The sequence below is a fragment of the Hyla sarda genome, unplaced genomic scaffold (genome assembly GCF_029499605.1).
Source record: "Hyla sarda isolate aHylSar1 unplaced genomic scaffold, aHylSar1.hap1 scaffold_460, whole genome shotgun sequence".
Taxonomy (NCBI): domain Eukaryota; kingdom Metazoa; phylum Chordata; class Amphibia; order Anura; family Hylidae; genus Hyla; species Hyla sarda.
Genome location: NW_026610473.1, coordinates 27491 through 45266, shown reverse-complemented (window position 1 = coordinate 45266; position 17776 = coordinate 27491). Strand labels below are relative to the sequence as shown.

The window sequence follows — 17776 nt, the reverse complement described above, 5'->3', positions numbered from 1 at the left end:
CTTTCACGGTTATCGCTTCTCGGCCTTTTGGCTAAGATCAAGTGTAGTATCTGTTCTTATCAGTTTAATATCTGATACGTCCCCTATCTGGGGACCATATATTAAATGGATTTTTGAGAACGGGGGCTGATTTCGAAGCTTGCTTCCGTCGCCCTATGCATTGACCCGATATGGCAGTATCTTCGGGTACAGTGCACCACCCCCTTACAGGGTTAAAAAGAAAGATTCCTACTTTCATTGCTACCTGCTTGCTGGCTAGCCAGCTAGCCAGCCCTGTGGGCCTTGCTGCTGCTGCTTCTGCAGCCAAAAAACAAAAGGTGGTGCTGCTGCTGCTTCTGCTGCTTCTGCTTCTGCTTGTGTCTGGCCGCTGTTGGAGCGTCCAGGCACAGGACTTCTGCTGCTGCTGACTAAATGGCCTCCTTAATTGGATCATTTGAGTAGCCAGCACACCTGTGCAGGTAGGGCATGACATGATAGGCAGCTGCCTTGATAGCGGGTGGGTGCTGAATGTTCCTAATTGACAAAATAAGATTAATGCTTATGAAGAAATATAAAATCTCATCCCTTCCCCAATATCGCGCCACACCCCTACCCCTTAATTCCCTGGTTGAACTTGATGGACATATGTCTTTTTTCGACCGTACTAACTATGTAACTATGTAACATAACATGGGGGGGGGGTCTCCTGGCTGTTCACACAGGTGTGTCATTGCTGTACATTGACCATGCATTGCTTCTGTGGTATTGCAAAGGCAAAGACAAATGCTTCCAGCCATCCATTGCACTAATGGATTGGTCATCAGCTGGCTGTCTATGTCCCGCATCAATATAGACCAAAGTACAGAGGGTTAGGCTATGCTATTGTGCACCTACCTGATGCATCAGAAGGTGCGAGGCCCTTGCTAAATTCTGTGCACAGACTTTGAGATCTATGCTTTAGACTGTATCTAAACCTGCTCCAACATGGACTGACATTCTGGCCTACTTTCAGCCGATGCGACTTGTCTGTCGCTGAACAGTCGCTTTTTATGTATTCAGCACCTATGTATAATGTTGTAAAAATGCTCTAGAAGCTAAAGTCGCAGAAATGTCGCACATATTTGGCCTGCAACTTTCTGTGCGACAAATTCAGACAGGAAAAATCAGTATAAATCCTTAGAAAATTATCCCCCAGTGTCTCCATCTGCTGGCGGTATTGAATAAGCATTGCTGCACTGATGGGGTATGCATTAGACGAAAAAAAAGAAGAAAAAGAAGAATAATACGCCCAGAAAAGAGGCGAAAAGGAGAAAAACGTAAAAAAACGTGAAAAAAAAGTAAGAGGAAGAGAAGGGAAAAAAAGGTGGAAATGGGTTTAAAAGTGATTTCGGCGGAGAAATATATATATATATATATATATATATATATATATATATACGCGCACACACACACATATATATATAAACGTATTCTCCGTTGAGATATTGCAGCCGCTGCTGTGTCCAGGCCCAGGAGCCTTAGCACTGTGCTATGATGTCACTCAATACCACTGACATCACTAGGTGTAAACAACATCTCTCCTTTGCTGTGTATGTGACTATGGAGCTGTTTGGTGATGTCGTCTATTACGGCCTTCATAGAAGCAACAGGAGATTGTTGCATCCATCTAGAACCCTCAGAACTACAGTGCTATGATGTCACTCACTTCCACAGGCCTTGCAGAGTGTAAACAACAACAACCCAGCTTTGTTGTGTATGTAACCATAGGGATTTGTGATGTCACCTAGAACCTTCACAGCAGCGACAGCTTTATGAGGAGCATCAGCACTGCTCTGCCTGAGCAGAACCATCACCGCCATAGGTTGTCAAATAACCCGGATTTAACCCACACAGGTAAGTCCAATGGGGTGCAGGCATGTCCTCTATGCTTACAGCTTCCCGTGGGTGTTGGTTTGATACCGTTTGGGGACAGCCAAGGAGGCATCTGCAGGCAACAAAGGTAGGTGTGTGCTTGTGTGTGTGTTTCCTATGCAGATCCTAAGCCCAGTGTCACATGCAAGTAGGAGGAGTAAGAAGGGTTCCTGGCAAATCCGGGTTATGGATTGCATTTAAAAAGGCCCCGTGGGAGTGCAATGGGCCCCTGTCTTGCTGCTTAGCAATAATGGTATGGGTTTAGGTTCTGCTGTGTGTACTGGTGGTTGACTGCCCCCCAGCCCAGAGTGTGCATGGAAAATTGTCTGGCAGCCTCCCTGACAGCAAGCAGTGATAGTGCCCATGAAGGGGACCTTGTTGGGCCCGCCCCTTTCACGGTTATCGCTTCTCGGCCTTTTGGCTAAGATCAAGTGTAGTATCTGTTCTTATCAGTTTAATATCTGATACGTCCCCTATCTGGGGACCATATATTAAATGGATTTTTGAGAACGGGGGCTGATTTCGAAGCTTGCTTCCGTCGCCCTATGCATTGACCCGATATGGCAGTATCTTCGGGTACAGTGCACCACCCCCTTACAGGGTTAAAAAGAAAGATTCCTACTTTCATTGCTACCTGCTTGCTGGCTAGCCAGCTAGCCAGCCCTGTGGGCCTTGCTGCTGCTGCTTCTGCAGCCAAAAAACAAAAGGTGGTGCTGCTGCTGCTTCTGCTGCTTCTGCTTCTGCTTGTGTCTGGCCGCTGTTGGAGCGTCCAGGCACAGGACTTCTGCTGCTGCTGACTAAATGGCCTCCTTAATTGGATCATTTGAGTAGCCAGCACACCTGTGCAGGTAGGGCATGACATGATAGGCAGCTGCCTTGATAGCGGGTGGGTGCTGAATGTTCCTAATTGACAAAATAAGATTAATGCTTATGAAGAAATATAAAATCTCATCCCTTCCCCAATATCGCGCCACACCCCTACCCCTTAATTCCCTGGTTGAACTTGATGGACATATGTCTTTTTTCGACCGTACTAACTATGTAACTATGTAACATAACATGGGGGGGGGGTCTCCTGGCTGTTCACACAGGTGTGTCATTGCTGTACATTGACCATGCATTGCTTCTGTGGTATTGCAAAGGCAAAGACAAATGCTTCCAGCCATCCATTGCACTAATGGATTGGTCATCAGCTGGCTGTCTATGTCCCGCATCAATATAGACCAAAGTACAGAGGGTTAGGCTATGCTATTGTGCACCTACCTGATGCATCAGAAGGTGCGAGGCCCTTGCTAAATTCTGTGCACAGACTTTGAGATCTATGCTTTAGACTGTATCTAAACCTGCTCCAACATGGACTGACATTCTGGCCTACTTTCAGCCGATGTGACTTGTCTGTCGCTGAACAGTCGCTTTTTATGTATTCAGCACCTATGTATAATGTTGTAAAAATGCTCTAGAAGCTAAAGTCGCAGAAATGTCGCACATATTTGGCCTGCAACTTTCTGTGCGACAAATTCAGACAGGAAAAATCAGTATAAATCCTTAGAAAATTATCCCCCAGTGTCTCCATCTGCTGGCGGTATTGAATAAGCATTGCTGCACTGATGGGGTATGCATTAGACGAAAAAAAAGGAGAAAAAGAAGAATAATACGCCCAGAAAAGAGGCGAAAAGGAGAAAAACGTAAAAAAACGTGAACAAAAAGTAAGAGGAAGAGAAGGGAAAAAAAGGTGGAAATGGGTTTAAAAGTGATTTCGGCGGAGAAATATATATATATATATATATATATATATATATATATATATACGCGCACACACACACATATATATAAACGTATTCTCCGTTGAGATATTGCAGCCGCTGCTGTGTCCAGGCCCAGGAGCCTTAGCACTGTGCTATGATGTCACTCAATACCACTGACATCACTAGGTGTAAACAACATCTCTCCTTTGCTGTGTATGTGACTATGGAGCTGTTTGGTGATGTCGTCTATTACGGCCTTCATAGAAGCAACAGGAGATTGTTGCATCCATCTAGAACCCTCAGAACTACAGTGCTATGATGTCACTCACTTCCACAGGCCTTGCAGAGTGTAAACAACAACAACCCAGCTTTGTTGTGTATGTAACCATAGGGATTTGTGATGTCACCTAGAACCTTCACAGCAGCGACAGCTTTATGAGGAGCATCAGCACTGCTCTGCCTGAGCAGAACCATCACCGCCATAGGTTGTCAAATAACCCGGATTTAACCCACACAGGTAAGTCCAATGGGGTGCAGGCATGTCCTCTATGCTTACAGCTTCCCGTGGGTGTTGGTTTGATACCGTTTGGGGACAGCCAAGGAGGCATCTGCAGGCAACAAAGGTAGGTGTGTGCTTGTGTGTGTGTTTCCTATGCAGATCCTAAGCCCAGTGTCACATGCAAGTAGGAGGAGTAAGAAGGGTTCCTGGCAAATCCGGGTTATGGATTGCATTTAAAAAGGCCCCGTGGGAGTGCAATGGGCCCCTGTCTTGCTGCTTAGCAATAATGGTATGGGTTTAGGTTCTGCTGTGTGTACTGGTGGTTGACTGCCCCCCAGCCCAGAGTGTGCATGGAAAATTGTCTGGCAGCCTCCCTGACAGCAAGCAGTGATAGTGCCCATGAAGGGGACCTTGTTGGGCCCGCCCCTTTCACGGTTATCGCTTCTCGGCCTTTTGGCTAAGATCAAGTGTAGTATCTGTTCTTATCAGTTTAATATCTGATACGTCCCCTATCTGGGGACCATATATTAAATGGATTTTTGAGAACGGGGGCTGATTTCGAAGCTTGCTTCCGTCGCCCTATGCATTGACCCGATATGGCAGTATCTTTGGGTACAGTGCACCACCCCCTTACAGGGTTAAAAAGAAAGATTCCTACTTTCATTGCTACCTGCTTGCTGGCTAGCCAGCTAGCCAGCCCTGTGGGCCTTGCTGCTGCTGCTTCTGCAGCCAAAAAACAAAAGGTGGTGCTGCTGCTGCTTCTGCTGCTTCTGCTTCTGCTTGTGTCTGGCCGCTGTTGGAGCGTCCAGGCACAGGACTTCTGCTGCTGCTGACTAAATGGCCTCCTTAATTGGATCATTTGAGTAGCCAGCACACCTGTGCAGGTAGGGCATGACATGATAGGCAGCTGCCTTGATAGCGGGTGGGTGCTGAATGTTCCTAATTGACAAAATAAGATTAATGCTTATGAAGAAATATAAAATCTCATCCCTTCCCCAATATCGCGCCACACCCCTACCCCTTAATTCCCTGGTTGAACTTGATGGACATATGTCTTTTTTCGACCGTACTAACTATGTAACTATGTAACATAACATGGGGGGGGGGTCTCCTGGCTGTTCACACAGGTGTGTCATTGCTGTACATTGACCATGCATTGCTTCTGTGGTATTGCAAAGGCAAAGACAAATGCTTCCAGCCATCCATTGCACTAATGGATTGGTCATCAGCTGGCTGTCTATGTCCCGCATCAATATAGACCAAAGTACAGAGGGTTAGGCTATGCTATTGTGCACCTACCTGATGCATCAGAAGGTGCGAGGCCCTTGCTAAATTCTGTGCACAGACTTTGAGATCTATGCTTTAGACTGTATCTAAACCTGCTCCAACATGGACTGACATTCTGGCCTACTTTCAGCCGATGCGACTTGTCTGTCGCTGAACAGTCGCTTTTTATGTATTCAGCACCTATGTATAATGTTGTAAAAATGCTCTAGAAGCTAAAGTCGCAGAAATGTCGCACATATTTGGCCTGCAACTTTCTGTGCGACAAATTCAGACAGGAAAAATCAGTATAAATCCTTAGAAAATTATCCCCCAGTGTCTCCATCTGCTGGCGGTATTGAATAAGCATTGCTGCACTGATGGGGTATGCATTAGACGAAAAAAAAGAAGAAAAAGAAGAATAATACGCCCAGAAAAGAGGCGAAAAGGAGAAAAACGTAAAAAAACGTGAAAAAAAAGTAAGAGGAAGAGAAGGGAAAAAAAGGTGGAAATGGGTTTAAAAGTGATTTCGGCGGAGAAATATATATATATATATATATATATATATATATATATATATATACGCGCACACACACACATATATATAAACGTATTCTCCGTTGAGATATTGCAGCCGCTGCTGTGTCCAGGCCCAGGAGCCTTAGCACTGTGCTATGATGTCACTCAATACCACTGACATCACTAGGTGTAAACAACATCTCTCCTTTGCTGTGTATGTGACTATGGAGCTGTTTGGTGATGTCGTCTATTACGGCCTTCATAGAAGCAACAGGAGATTGTTGCATCCATCTAGAACCCTCAGAACTACAGTGCTATGATGTCACTCACTTCCACAGGCCTTGCAGAGTGTAAACAACAACAACCCAGCTTTGTTGTGTATGTAACCATAGGGATTTGTGATGTCACCTAGAACCTTCACAGCAGCGACAGCTTTATGAGGAGCATCAGCACTGCTCTGCCTGAGCAGAACCATCACCGCCATAGGTTGTCAAATAACCCGGATTTAACCCACACAGGTAAGTCCAATGGGGTGCAGGCATGTCCTCTATGCTTACAGCTTCCCGTGGGTGTTGGTTTGATACCGTTTGGGGACAGCCAAGGAGGCATCTGCAGGCAACAAAGGTAGGTGTGTGCTTGTGTGTGTGTTTCCTATGCAGATCCTAAGCCCAGTGTCACATGCAAGTAGGAGGAGTAAGAAGGGTTCCTGGCAAATCCGGGTTATGGATTGCATTTAAAAAGGCCCCGTGGGAGTGCAATGGGCCCCTGTCTTGCTGCTTAGCAATAATGGTATGGGTTTAGGTTCTGCTGTGTGTACTGGTGGTTGACTGCCCCCCAGCCCAGAGTGTGCATGGAAAATTGTCTGGCAGCCTCCCTGACAGCAAGCAGTGATAGTGCCCATGAAGGGGACCTTGTTGGGCCCGCCCCTTTCACGGTTATCGCTTCTCGGCCTTTTGGCTAAGATCAAGTGTAGTATCTGTTCTTATCAGTTTAATATCTGATACGTCCCCTATCTGGGGACCATATATTAAATGGATTTTTGAGAACGGGGGCTGATTTCGAAGCTTGCTTCCGTCGCCCTATGCATTGACCCGATATGGCAGTATCTTCGGGTACAGTGCACCACCCCCTTACAGGGTTAAAAAGAAAGATTCCTACTTTCATTGCTACCTGCTTGCTGGCTAGCCAGCTAGCCAGCCCTGTGGGCCTTGCTGCTGCTGCTTCTGCAGCCAAAAAACAAAAGGTGGTGCTGCTGCTGCTTCTGCTGCTTCTGCTTCTGCTTGTGTCTGGCCGCTGTTGGAGCGTCCAGGCACAGGACTTCTGCTGCTGCTGACTAAATGGCCTCCTTAATTGGATCATTTGAGTAGCCAGCACACCTGTGCAGGTAGGGCATGACATGATAGGCAGCTGCCTTGATAGCGGGTGGGTGCTGAATGTTCCTAATTGACAAAATAAGATTAATGCTTATGAAGAAATATAAAATCTCATCCCTTCCCCAATATCGCGCCACACCCCTACCCCTTAATTCCCTGGTTGAACTTGATGGACATATGTCTTTTTTCGACCGTACTAACTATGTAACTATGTAACATAACATGGGGGGGGGGGTCTCCTGGCTGTTCACACAGGTGTGTCATTGCTGTACATTGACCATGCATTGCTTCTGTGGTATTGCAAAGGCAAAGACAAATGCTTCCAGCCATCCATTGCACTAATGGATTGGTCATCAGCTGGCTGTCTATGTCCCGCATCAATATAGACCAAAGTACAGAGGGTTAGGCTATGCTATTGTGCACCTACCTGATGCATCAGAAGGTGCGAGGCCCTTGCTAAATTCTGTGCACAGACTTTGAGATCTATGCTTTAGACTGTATCTAAACCTGCTCCAACATGGACTGACATTCTGGCCTACTTTCAGCCGATGCGACTTGTCTGTCGCTGAACAGTCGCTTTTTATGTATTCAGCACCTATGTATAATGTTGTAAAAATGCTCTAGAAGCTAAAGTCGCAGAAATGTCGCACATATTTGGCCTGCAACTTTCTGTGCGACAAATTCAGACAGGAAAAATCAGTATAAATCCTTAGAAAATTATCCCCCAGTGTCTCCATCTGCTGGCGGTATTGAATAAGCATTGCTGCACTGATGGGGTATGCATTAGACGAAAAAAAAGAAGAAAAAGAAGAATAATACGCCCAGAAAAGAGGCGAAAAGGAGAAAAACGTAAAAAAACGTGAAAAAAAAGTAAGAGGAAGAGAAGGGAAAAAAAGGTGGAAATGGGTTTAAAAGTGATTTCGGCGGAGAAATATATATATATATATATATATATATATATATATATATATATATATATACGCGCACACACACACATATATATAAACGTATTCTCCGTTGAGATATTGCAGCCGCTGCTGTGTCCAGGCCCAGGAGCCTTAGCACTGTGCTATGATGTCACTCAATACCACTGACATCACTAGGTGTAAACAACATCTCTCCTTTGCTGTGTATGTGACTATGGAGCTGTTTGGTGATGTCGTCTATTACGGCCTTCATAGAAGCAACAGGAGATTGTTGCATCCATCTTGAACCCTCAGAACTACAGTGCTATGATGTCACTCACTTCCACAGGCCTTGCAGAGTGTAAACAACAACAACCCAGCTTTGTTGTGTATGTAACCATAGGGATTTGTGATGTCACCTAGAACCTTCACAGCAGCGACAGCTTTATGAGGAGCATCAGCACTGCTCTGCCTGAGCAGAACCATCACCGCCATAGGTTGTCAAATAACCCGGATTTAACCCACACAGGTAAGTCCAATGGGGTGCAGGCATGTCCTCTATGCTTACAGCTTCCCGTGGGTGTTGGTTTGATACCGTTTGGGGACAGCCAAGGAGGCATCTGCAGGCAACAAAGGTAGGTGTGTGCTTGTGTGTGTGTTTCCTATGCAGATCCTAAGCCCAGTGTCACATGCAAGTAGGAGGAGTAAGAAGGGTTCCTGGCAAATCCGGGTTATGGATTGCATTTAAAAAGGCCCCGTGGGAGTGCAATGGGCCCCTGTCTTGCTGCTTAGCAATAATGGTATGGGTTTAGGTTCTGCTGTGTGTACTGGTGGTTGACTGCCCCCCAGCCCAGAGTGTGCATGGAAAATTGTCTGGCAGCCTCCCTGACAGCAAGCAGTGATAGTGCCCATGAAGGGGACCTTGTTGGGCCCGCCCCTTTCACGGTTATCGCTTCTCGGCCTTTTGGCTAAGATCAAGTGTAGTATCTGTTCTTATCAGTTTAATATCTGATACGTCCCCTATCTGGGGACCATATATTAAATGGATTTTTGAGAACGGGGGCTGATTTCGAAGCTTGCTTCCGTCGCCCTATGCATTGACCCGATATGGCAGTATCTTTGGGTACAGTGCACCACCCCCTTACAGGGTTAAAAAGAAAGATTCCTACTTTCATTGCTACCTGCTTGCTGGCTAGCCAGCTAGCCAGCCCTGTGGGCCTTGCTGCTGCTGCTTCTGCAGCCAAAAAACAAAAGGTGGTGCTGCTGCTGCTTCTGCTGCTTCTGCTTCTGCTTGTGTCTGGCCGCTGTTGGAGCGTCCAGGCACAGGACTTCTGCTGCTGCTGACTAAATGGCCTCCTTAATTGGATCATTTGAGTAGCCAGCACACCTGTGCAGGTAGGGCATGACATGATAGGCAGCTGCCTTGATAGCGGGTGGGTGCTGAATGTTCCTAATTGACAAAATAAGATTAATGCTTATGAAGAAATATAAAATCTCATCCCTTCCCCAATATCGCGCCACACCCCTACCCCTTAATTCCCTGGTTGAACTTGATGGACATATGTCTTTTTTCGACCGTACTAACTATGTAACTATGTAACATAACATGGGGGGGGGGTCTCCTGGCTGTTCACACAGGTGTGTCATTGCTGTACATTGACCATGCATTGCTTCTGTGGTATTGCAAAGGCAAAGACAAATGCTTCCAGCCATCCATTGCACTAATGGATTGGTCATCAGCTGGCTGTCTATGTCCCGCATCAATATAGACCAAAGTACAGAGGGTTAGGCTATGCTATTGTGCACCTACCTGATGCATCAGAAGGTGCGAGGCCCTTGCTAAATTCTGTGCACAGACTTTGAGATCTATGCTTTAGACTGTATCTAAACCTGCTCCAACATGGACTGACATTCTGGCCTACTTTCAGCCGATGCGACTTGTCTGTCGCTGAACAGTCGCTTTTTATGTATTCAGCACCTATGTATAATGTTGTAAAAATGCTCTAGAAGCTAAAGTCGCAGAAATGTCGCACATATTTGGCCTGCAACTTTCTGTGCGACAAATTCAGACAGGAAAAATCAGTATAAATCCTTAGAAAATTATCCCCCAGTGTCTCCATCTGCTGGCGGTATTGAATAAGCATTGCTGCACTGATGGGGTATGCATTAGACGAAAAAAAAGAAGAAAAAGAAGAATAATACGCCCAGAAAAGAGGCGAAAAGGAGAAAAACGTAAAAAAACGTGAAAAAAAAGTAAGAGGAAGAGAAGGGAAAAAAAGGTGGAAATGGGTTTAAAAGTGATTTCGGCGGAGAAATATATATATATATATATATATACGCGCACACACACACATATATATAAACGTATTCTCCGTTGAGATATTGCAGCCGCTGCTGTGTCCAGGCCCAGGAGCCTTAGCACTGTGCTATGATGTCACTCAATACCACTGACATCACTAGGTGTAAACAACATCTCTCCTTTGCTGTGTATGTGACTATGGAGCTGTTTGGTGATGTCGTCTATTACGGCCTTCATAGAAGCAACAGGAGATTGTTGCATCCATCTAGAACCCTCAGAACTACAGTGCTATGATGTCACTCACTTCCACAGGCCTTGCAGAGTGTAAACAACAACAACCCAGCTTTGTTGTGTATGTAACCATAGGGATTTGTGATGTCACCTAGAACCTTCACAGCAGCGACAGCTTTATGAGGAGCATCAGCACTGCTCTGCCTGAGCAGAACCATCACCGCCATAGGTTGTCAAATAACCCGGATTTAACCCACACAGGTAAGTCCAATGGGGTGCAGGCATGTCCTCTATGCTTACAGCTTCCCGTGGGTGTTGGTTTGATACCGTTTGGGGACAGCCAAGGAGGCATCTGCAGGCAACAAAGGTAGGTGTGTGCTTGTGTGTGTGTTTCCTATGCAGATCCTAAGCCCAGTGTCACATGCAAGTAGGAGGAGTAAGAAGGGTTCCTGGCAAATCCGGGTTATGGATTGCATTTAAAAAGGCCCCGTGGGAGTGCAATGGGCCCCTGTCTTGCTGCTTAGCAATAATGGTATGGGTTTAGGTTCTGCTGTGTGTACTGGTGGTTGACTGCCCCCCAGCCCAGAGTGTGCATGGAAAATTGTCTGGCAGCCTCCCTGACAGCAAGCAGTGATAGTGCCCATGAAGGGGACCTTGTTGGGCCCGCCCCTTTCACGGTTATCGCTTCTCGGCCTTTTGGCTAAGATCAAGTGTAGTATCTGTTCTTATCAGTTTAATATCTGATACGTCCCCTATCTGGGGACCATATATTAAATGGATTTTTGAGAACGGGGGCTGATTTCGAAGCTTGCTTCCGTCGCCCTATGCATTGACCCGATATGGCAGTATCTTCGGGTACAGTGCACCACCCCCTTACAGGGTTAAAAAGAAAGATTCCTACTTTCATTGCTACCTGCTTGCTGGCTAGCCAGCTAGACAGCCCTGTGGGCCTTGCTGCTGCTGCTTCTGCAGCCAAAAAACAAAAGGTGGTGCTGCTGCTGCTGCTTCTGCTGCTTCTGCTTCTGCTTGTGTCTGGCCGCTGTTGGAGCGTCCAGGCACAGGACTTCTGCTGCTGCTGACTAAATGGCCTCCTTAATTGGATCATTTGAGTAGCCAGCACACCTGTGCAGGTAGGGCATGACATGATAGGCAGCTGCCTTGATAGCGGGTGGGTGCTGAATGTTCCTAATTGACAAAATAAGATTAATGCTTATGAAGAAATATAAAATCTCATCCCTTCCCCAATATCGCGCCACACCCCTACCCCTTAATTCCCTGGTTGAACTTGATGGACATATGTCTTTTTTCGACCGTACTAACTATGTAACTATGTAACATAACATGGGGGGGGGGGGTCTCCTGGCTGTTCACACAGGTGTGTCATTGCTGTACATTGACCATGCATTGCTTCTGTGGTATTGCAAAGGCAAAGACAAATGCTTCCAGCCATCCATTGCACTAATGGATTGGTCATCAGCTGGCTGTCTATGTCCCGCATCAATATAGACCAAAGTACAGAGGGTTAGGCTATGCTATTGTGCACCTACCTGATGCATCAGAAGGTGCGAGGCCCTTGCTAAATTCTGTGCACAGACTTTGAGATCTATGCTTTAGACTGTATCTAAACCTGCTCCAACATGGACTGACATTCTGGCCTACTTTCAGCCGATGCGACTTGTCTGTCGCTGAACAGTCGCTTTTTATGTATTCAGCACCTATGTATAATGTTGTAAAAATGCTCTAGAAGCTAAAGTCGCAGAAATGTCGCACATATTTGGCCTGCAACTTTCTGTGCGACAAATTCAGACAGGAAAAATCAGTATAAATCCTTAGAAAATTATCCCCCAGTGTCTCCATCTGCTGGCGGTATTGAATAAGCATTGCTGCACTGATGGGGTATGCATTAGACGAAAAAAAAGGAGAAAAAGAAGAATAATACGCCCAGAAAAGAGGCGAAAAGGAGAAAAACGTAAAAAAACGTGAAAAAAAAGTAAGAGGAAGAGAAGGGAAAAAAAGGTGGAAATGGGTTTAAAAGTGATTTCGGCGGAGAAATATATATATATATATATATATATATATATATATATATATATATATACGCGCACACACACACATATATATAAACGTATTCTCCGTTGAGATATTGCAGCCGCTGCTGTGTCCAGGCCCAGGAGCCTTAGCACTGTGCTATGATGTCACTCAATACCACTGACATCACTAGGTGTAAACAACATCTCTCCTTTGCTGTGTATGTGACTATGGAGCTGTTTGGTGATGTCGTCTATTACGGCCTTCATAGAAGCAACAGGAGATTGTTGCATCCATCTAGAACCCTCAGAACTACAGTGCTATGATGTCACTCACTTCCACAGGCCTTGCAGAGTGTAAACAACAACAACCCAGCTTTGTTGTGTATGTAACCATAGGGATTTGTGATGTCACCTAGAACCTTCACAGCAGCGACAGCTTTATGAGGAGCATCAGCACTGCTCTGCCTGAGCAGAACCATCACCGCCATAGGTTGTCAAATAACCCGGATTTAACCCACACAGGTAAGTCCAATGGGGTGCAGGCATGTCCTCTATGCTTACAGCTTCCCGTGGGTGTTGGTTTGATACCGTTTGGGGACAGCCAAGGAGGCATCTGCAGGCAACAAAGGTAGGTGTGTGCTTGTGTGTGTGTTTCCTATGCAGATCCTAAGCCCAGTGTCACATGCAAGTAGGAGGAGTAAGAAGGGTTCCTGGCAAATCCGGGTTATGGATTGCATTTAAAAAGGCCCCGTGGGAGTGCAATGGGCCCCTGTCTTGCTGCTTAGCAATAATGGTATGGGTTTAGGTTCTGCTGTGTGTACTGGTGGTTGACTGCCCCCCAGCCCAGAGTGTGCATGGAAAATTGTCTGGCAGCCTCCCTGACAGCAAGCAGTGATAGTGCCCATGAAGGGGACCTTGTTGGGCCCGCCCCTTTCACGGTTATCGCTTCTCGGCCTTTTGGCTAAGATCAAGTGTAGTATCTGTTCTTATCAGTTTAATATCTGATACGTCCCCTATCTGGGGACCATATATTAAATGGATTTTTGAGAACGGGGGCTGATTTCGAAGCTTGCTTCCGTCGCCCTATGCATTGACCCGATATGGCAGTATCTTCGGGTACAGTGCACCACCCCCTTACAGGGTTAAAAAGAAAGATTCCTACTTTCATTGCTACCTGCTTGCTGGCTAGCCAGCTAGCCAGCCCTGTGGGCCTTGCTGCTGCTGCTTCTGCAGCCAAAAAACAAAAGGTGGTGCTGCTGCTGCTTCTGCTGCTTCTGCTTCTGCTTGTGTCTGGCCGCTGTTGGAGCGTCCAGGCACAGGACTTCTGCTGCTGCTGACTAAATGGCCTCCTTAATTGGATCATTTGAGTAGCCAGCACACCTGTGCAGGTAGGGCATGACATGATAGGCAGCTGCCTTGATAGCGGGTGGGTGCTGAATGTTCCTAATTGACAAAATAAGATTAATGCTTATGAAGAAATATAAAATCTCATCCCTTCCCCAATATCGCGCCACACCCCTACCCCTTAATTCCCTGGTTGAACTTGATGGACATATGTCTTTTTTCGACCGTACTAACTATGTAACTATGTAACATAACATGGGGGGGGGGGTCTCCTGGCTGTTCACACAGGTGTGTCATTGCTGTACATTGACCATGCATTGCTTCTGTGGTATTGCAAAGGCAAAGACAAATGCTTCCAGCCATCCATTGCACTAATGGATTGGTCATCAGCTGGCTGTCTATGTCCCGCATCAATATAGACCAAAGTACAGAGGGTTAGGCTATGCTATTGTGCACCTACCTGATGCATCAGAAGGTGCGAGGCCCTTGCTAAATTCTGTGCACAGACTTTGAGATCTATGCTTTAGACTGTATCTAAACCTGCTCCAACATGGACTGACATTCTGGCCTACTTTCAGCCGATGCGACTTGTCTGTCGCTGAACAGTCGCTTTTTATGTATTCAGCACCTATGTATAATGTTGTAAAAATGCTCTAGAAGCTAAAGTCGCAGAAATGTCGCACATATTTGGCCTGCAACTTTCTGTGCGACAAATTCAGACAGGAAAAATCAGTATAAATCCTTAGAAAATTATCCCCCAGTGTCTCCATCTGCTGGCGGTATTGAATAAGCATTGCTGCACTGATGGGGTATGCATTAGACGAAAAAAAAGAAGAAAAAGAAGAATAATACGCCCAGAAAAGAGGCGAAAAGGAGAAAAACGTAAAAAAACGTGAAAAAAAAGTAAGAGGAAGAGAAGGGAAAAAAAGGTGGAAATGGGTTTAAAAGTGATTTCGGCGGAGAAATATATATATATATATATATATATATATATATATATATATACGCGCACACACACACATATATATAAACGTATTCTCCGTTGAGATATTGCAGCCGCTGCTGTGTCCAGGCCCAGGAGCCTTAGCACTGTGCTATGATGTCACTCAATACCACTGACATCACTAGGTGTAAACAACATCTCTCCTTTGCTGTGTATGTGACTATGGAGCTGTTTGGTGATGTCGTCTATTACGGCCTTCATAGAAGCAACAGGAGATTGTTGCATCCATCTAGAACCCTCAGAACTACAGTGCTATGATGTCACTCACTTCCACAGGCCTTGCAGAGTGTAAACAACAACAACCCAGCTTTGTTGTGTATGTAACCATAGGGATTTGTGATGTCACCTAGAACCTTCACAGCAGCGACAGCTTTATGAGGAGCATCAGCACTGCTCTGCCTGAGCAGAACCATCACCGCCATAGGTTGTCAAATAACCCGGATTTAACCCACACAGGTAAGTCCAATGGGGTGCAGGCATGTCCTCTATGCTTACAGCTTCCCGTGGGTGTTGGTTTGATACCGTTTGGGGACAGCCAAGGAGGCATCTGCAGGCAACAAAGGTAGGTGTGTGCTTGTGTGTGTGTTTCCTATGCAGATCCTAAGCCCAGTGTCACATGCAAGTAGGAGGAGTAAGAAGGGTTCCTGGCAAATCCGGGTTATGGATTGCATTTAAAAAGGCCCCGTGGGAGTGCAATGGGCCCCTGTCTTGCTGCTTAGCAATAATGGTATGGGTTTAGGTTCTGCTGTGTGTACTGGTGGTTGACTGCCCCCCAGCCCAGAGTGTGCATGGAAAATTGTCTGGCAGCCTCCCTGACAGCAAGCAGTGATAGTGCCCATGAAGGGGACCTTGTTGGGCCCGCCCCTTTCACGGTTATCGCTTCTCGGCCTTTTGGCTAAGATCAAGTGTAGTATCTGTTCTTATCAGTTTAATATCTGATACGTCCCCTATCTGGGGACCATATATTAAATGGATTTTTGAGAACGGGGGCTGATTTCGAAGCTTGCTTCCGTCGCCCTATGCATTGACCCGATATGGCAGTATCTTCGGGTACAGTGCACCACCCCCTTACAGGGTTAAAAAGAAAGATTCCTACTTTCATTGCTACCTGCTTGCTGGCTAGCCAGCTAGCCAGCCCTGTGGGCCTTGCTGCTGCTGCTTCTGCAGCCAAAAAACAAAAGGTGGTGCTGCTGCTGCTTCTGCTGCTTCTGCTTCTGCTTGTGTCTGGCCGCTGTTGGAGCGTCCAGGCACAGGACTTCTGCTGCTGCTGACTAAATGGCCTCCTTAATTGGATCATTTGAGTAGCCAGCACACCTGTGCAGGTAGGGCATGACATGATAGGCAGCTGCCTTGATAGCGGGTGGGTGCTGAATGTTCCTAATTGACAAAATAAGATTAATGCTTATGAAGAAATATAAAATCTCATCCCTTCCCCAATATCGCGCCACACCCCTACCCCTTAATTCCCTGGTTGAACTTGATGGACATATGTCTTTTTTCGACCGTACTAACTATGTAACTATGTAACATAACATGGGGGGGGGGGTCTCCTGGCTGTTCACACAGGTGTGTCATTGCTGTACATTGACCATGCATTGCTTCTGTGGTATTGCAAAGGCAAAGACAAATGCTTCCAGCCATCCATTGCACTAATGGATTGGTCATCAGCTGGCTGTCTATGTCCCGCATCAATATAGACCAAAGTACAGAGGGTTAGGCTATGCTATTGTGCACCTACCTGATGCATCAGAAGGTGCGAGGCCCTTGCTAAATTCTGTGCACAGACTTTGAGATCTATGCTTTAGACTGTATCTAAACCTGCTCCAACATGGACTGACATTCTGGCCTACTTTCAGCCGATGCGACTTGTCTGTCGCTGAACAGTCGCTTTTTATGTATTCAGCACCTATGTATAATGTTGTAAAAATGCTCTAGAAGCTAAAGTCGCAGAAATGTCGCACATATTTGGCCTGCAACTTTCTGTGCGACAAATTCAGACAGGAAAAATCAGTATAAATCCTTAGAAAATTATCCCCCAGTGTCTCCATCTGCTGGCGGTATTGAATAAGCATTGCTGCACTGATGGGGTATGCATTAGACGAAAAAAAAGGAGAAAAAGAAGAATAATACGCCCAGAAAAGAGGCGAAAAGGAGAAAAACGTAAAAAAACGTGAAAAAAAAGTAAGAGGAAGAGAAGGGAAAAAAAGGTGGAAATGGGTTTAAAAGTGATTTCGGCGGAGAAATATATATATATATATATATATATATATATATATATATATATATATATATACGCGCACACACACACATATATATATAAACGTATTCTCCGTTGAGATATTGCAGCCGCTGCTGTGTCCAGGCCCAGGAGCCTTAGCACTGTGCTATGATGTCACTCAATACCACTGACATCACTAGGTGTAAACAACATCTCTCCTTTGCTGTGTATGTGACTATGGAGCTGTTTGGTGATGTCGTCTATTACGGCCTTCATAGAAGCAACAGGAGATTGTTGCATCCATCTAGAACCCTCAGAACTACAGTGCTATGATGTCACTCACTTCCACAGGCCTTGCAGAGTGTAAACAACAACAACCCAGCTTTGTTGTGTATGTAACCATAGGGATTTGTGATGTCACCTAGAACCTTCACAGCAGCGACAGCTTTATGAGGAG

General features: G+C 45.9%; 8 non-coding genes across 8 annotated transcripts; all 8 read left to right on the top strand.

Moving 5' to 3' along the window:
* Positions 1-11: 11 nt before the first annotated feature.
* LOC130335891 (U2 spliceosomal RNA) lies at positions 12-202 on the top strand. The gene has a single exon (XR_008877419.1). It is a non-coding gene; the product is annotated as a U2 spliceosomal RNA (small nuclear RNA).
* Positions 203-2291: 2089 nt separating this feature from the next.
* On the top strand, positions 2292-2482 carry LOC130335890 (U2 spliceosomal RNA). The gene has a single exon (XR_008877418.1). It is a non-coding gene; the product is annotated as a U2 spliceosomal RNA (small nuclear RNA).
* A 2089-nt stretch (positions 2483-4571) lies between these two features.
* Positions 4572-4762, top strand: LOC130335855 (U2 spliceosomal RNA). The gene has a single exon (XR_008877395.1). It is a non-coding gene; the product is annotated as a U2 spliceosomal RNA (small nuclear RNA).
* A 2091-nt stretch (positions 4763-6853) lies between these two features.
* Positions 6854-7044, top strand: LOC130335889 (U2 spliceosomal RNA). Its single transcript, XR_008877417.1, has one exon. It is a non-coding gene; the product is annotated as a U2 spliceosomal RNA (small nuclear RNA).
* Positions 7045-9142: 2098 nt separating this feature from the next.
* Positions 9143-9333, top strand: LOC130335854 (U2 spliceosomal RNA). Its single transcript, XR_008877394.1, has one exon. It is a non-coding gene; the product is annotated as a U2 spliceosomal RNA (small nuclear RNA).
* A 2071-nt stretch (positions 9334-11404) lies between these two features.
* LOC130335888 (U2 spliceosomal RNA) lies at positions 11405-11595 on the top strand. Its single transcript, XR_008877416.1, has one exon. It is a non-coding gene; the product is annotated as a U2 spliceosomal RNA (small nuclear RNA).
* Positions 11596-13695: 2100 nt separating this feature from the next.
* LOC130335886 (U2 spliceosomal RNA) lies at positions 13696-13886 on the top strand. Its single transcript, XR_008877414.1, has one exon. It is a non-coding gene; the product is annotated as a U2 spliceosomal RNA (small nuclear RNA).
* Positions 13887-15976: 2090 nt separating this feature from the next.
* Positions 15977-16167, top strand: LOC130335885 (U2 spliceosomal RNA). Its single transcript, XR_008877413.1, has one exon. It is a non-coding gene; the product is annotated as a U2 spliceosomal RNA (small nuclear RNA).
* Positions 16168-17776: the final 1609 nt, after the last annotated feature.